Consider the following 3,510-nt stretch of genomic DNA (forward strand, 5'->3'; position numbering starts at 1 on the left):
TTCTCTGATGCAATTGACTTCAGGGTTATTGTCACTTCACAAGTTCGCTAAGTAAACGCATATTCACTTATAAACCGCAAGTGCAAACATATATATAGTTCAATGCACTTTACACGCAAATTCACTTATAAACACAAAGGGAAACACATATATGGTTCGTTACACTTTACAGGCATATTTACTTATAAACACAAGTGCAAACACACTTATATGGTTCAAGACACTTTACACGCATATATATATGGTTCAATGCACTTTGTACTTATTATTCTTTAATGCGAGTGCAAGGAATCACGTACACACATACGTACTCATGTACACAAAGACACAAATTCATGTACACGAAGACACAAATTCATGTACACGAAGACACAAATTCATGTACACAAAGACACAAATTCGTGTACACAAAGACACAGACTCGTGTACACAAAGACACAGACTCGTGTACACAAAGACACAGACTCGTGTACACAAAGACACAGACTCGTGTACACAAAGACACAGACTCGTGTACACAAAGACACTCTCATGTACACAAAAACACAGACTCATGTACACAAAAACATATACTGTACAAGACAGGAATATCATCCCTAAGCCACGTAGAGAAACCTCATGCATATAAACTAAACACAAACAGACGAACTCCATATGCAAATTTTAAATCGGGGGAAAAATGCAACAGAAATGTAACAGAGAGACAGAAAGGGAGAAGGAGGGAGGGAGGGAGGGAGGGAGGGAGGGAGGGAGAAGGGAGGGAGAGAGGAAGGGAGGGAGAGAGGAAGGGAGGGAGGGAGGGAGAGTAGGATGGAAGGAGGGAGAGAGGGAGGGAGAGGGAGAGGGAGAGGGAGAGGGGAGGGAGAGGGAGAGGGAGAGGGAGAGGGTAGAGGGAGAAGGGAAAGGGAAAGGGAGAGGAAGTGGAAGAGAAGAGACAGAGAAAAAAAAGAGAAAGAGAAAGGAAGAAAAAAAGAGATGAAGAGAGAAAAGCATCTCCGAAAGATCACATTTTCTTAAAACAAATATCCTTTGATTGATATGAACCAACTATCGAAGCTCTCCCTCCCTCGATCAAAGCGAGAAGTGGAACTGGAATATGATTCTTAACACGAGTGATTTGCATGTCTGTGAGTGTGCTTGAGAGAGGTTGCCAGTTTGCCTATTTGGGTTGCTCTGTGGTGATGATTTTCTCCCCCTTTTTCGTTGGTTGTGTCTGTTCTTGTATTTTTTACTTTCTATCTATCTTCATCTTCTCCTTTCTCTCTCCCTTCCACTTCTTTCCTCCTCCATATTCTCCTCTCTCTCTTCTCTTTCCTCTCTCCTCACTCTACTCATCCCCTCCCCTCCTTCTCCCTTCCCCTCTCCTCTCCTCCCCTCCCCCTCTTCTCTTCTCTTCTCTCCTCTCCTCTCCTCTCCCCTCTCTTCTTCTCTCCTCTTCTCTCCTCTCCTCTCCCCACTCCTCTCCCCTCTCCTCTCCCCTCTCCTCTCCCCTCTCCTCTCCCCTCTCCTTTCCCCTCTCCTCTCCTCTCCCCTCTCCTCTCCTCTCCCCTCTCTCTCCTCTCAAAATTTTTATTCCTTCACTAAACATCCGTTTTACTAAATTGCCATTCTGAATTATAATCGTCTCTCTTCAATGGAACTTGTCGACAAAAAAAAATCAAATAACATTACCATTAATTTTGATGGCATATTGACATCTCTTTCACGGTTCAAAGTCAATCATAATCACCATTATTTGTTATTATTATTGCAACGATCAACATCGCACGCACGTGAATAACAGCTGGATAAATTCTTTATAATCAAGTATTCAGCGACTTGCAACAGTTATTTCACTTTTTTTTCCAACAAGCGATGATTTCTACCTTGGTGTAACTTGAGCCTACGTATGCAGAATAGCTTGCAACCTGTAGAGCATGATGCTTTTTGTCTGATGAGAAACATTTGCTGTCTCTGGCTTTACTGCTTTGTTTTCTCTCTCCTTCTCTCTTTCACCCCTTTTACTCTTTCTTCCCTTCACTCTTTCACCCTTTCACACTTTCACTCTCACTCTTTCCACTCTCACATTTTCATTCTCACTCTCTTTTCTCACTCTCTCTTTCACTCACTCATCACTTACTCACCGTCTCTGTATGTGAGAGACAGATAAAGACACACAATAAAGAAATATAGAAGACAGAGACATAAGAAAAAAATAATAAATACGGAAAATTAGCGAGATTGATGACACGATGAACTTACTGGCAGCTGTTATTATGACACCATCACGTACCCTACGTCTGTCTGTCTGTCTGTCTGTCTGTCTGTCTGTCTGTCTGTCTGGAGGATACAAGTTATATTTATCAGATAAAGATAAGGAACACTTCCCCACCCCCTTGTGTGTATGCTTGTTTGTATGTATAAATTGCGTGAGTTTGTGCTAGTGTATTTATGCATATATCTGTACGAGCAAGAGATACACACATAAACAGGTTTATGTGCAATGCAGTTATGTATGTGTTTGCTGGATTTTGCGTGCGCGTTTTTTTTTTTTTTTGTGTGTGTGTGCGTGTGTGTTTTGTGCGTGTGTGTGTGTGTGTGTGTGTGTGTGTGTGTGTGTGTGTGTGTGTGTGTGTGTGTGTGTGTGTGTGTGTGTGCACGCGCGCGCGTGTGTGTGTGGCGCTTTATGTGCGTGTATGCACACAAACACAAACCATCGTTTGTGTTTGTGTGCGTGTTTTTTTTTTGTGTGTGCGCGCGCGTTTGTGCACGTCTGTGTGCGTTCGCATGCTAATCTTTTGCTTAGTTTCGTTCAGTATCTGTGTTTTATCCGCCCGCTTATCCATGTTCATCGCACACGCAAATGACCGCAGAGGAGTCACGCAAACAACCAATCAAGCAGAAACAATAGGTTCAAACAGCAATCCAAAAGATACGCATCCTGAGCCTTGTCACAAAAGCCCTGTCATAAATCGCCCTTCTTTTACATTAAAGCTGTCACGTAAGAGGTACACCTGTGATTCATTCTCCTTGTCAAAATAGTTTCTTTCTCTCTTTCTTTCCTTTTTTTTTTGGGGGGGGGGGCGGGGGAGGAGGAAGGGAAATGAATTGTTAATCTTGAGGAATATTTCTATGTTGTTGCTGTTATTGTTTTTCTGCTTTTTTTTTTTTGTTTTTTTCTTGGTTAATATATTGCGTCTGCCATTCATTTGCTTTGCCCCTTCTTTCTTGCGGCAGGCTGTTTTGACCTTCCCTTTTCTCTTTCTAATTTTCCATCTCTCGTCTCTCGTCTATCTGTTTGTCTGTTAGTCTGTTTGTCTGTTTCTTTCTCTTTCTCTTCCTCTCTCCCTCTCGCTCTCCCTCTCTCTCCCTCTCTCTCTCTCCCCCTCTCTCTCCCCCTCTCTCTCCCTCTCTCACTCCCTCTCTCACTCCCTCTCTCACTCCCTCTCTCACTCCCTCTCTCACTCCCTCTCTCACTCCCTCTCTCACTCCCTCTCTCTCTCCCTCTCTCTCCCTCACTCTCTCCCTCTC

The sequence above is a fragment of the Penaeus monodon genome, chromosome 10 (assembly GCF_015228065.2).
Source record: "Penaeus monodon isolate SGIC_2016 chromosome 10, NSTDA_Pmon_1, whole genome shotgun sequence".
In the NCBI taxonomy this organism is placed as follows: domain Eukaryota; kingdom Metazoa; phylum Arthropoda; class Malacostraca; order Decapoda; family Penaeidae; genus Penaeus; species Penaeus monodon.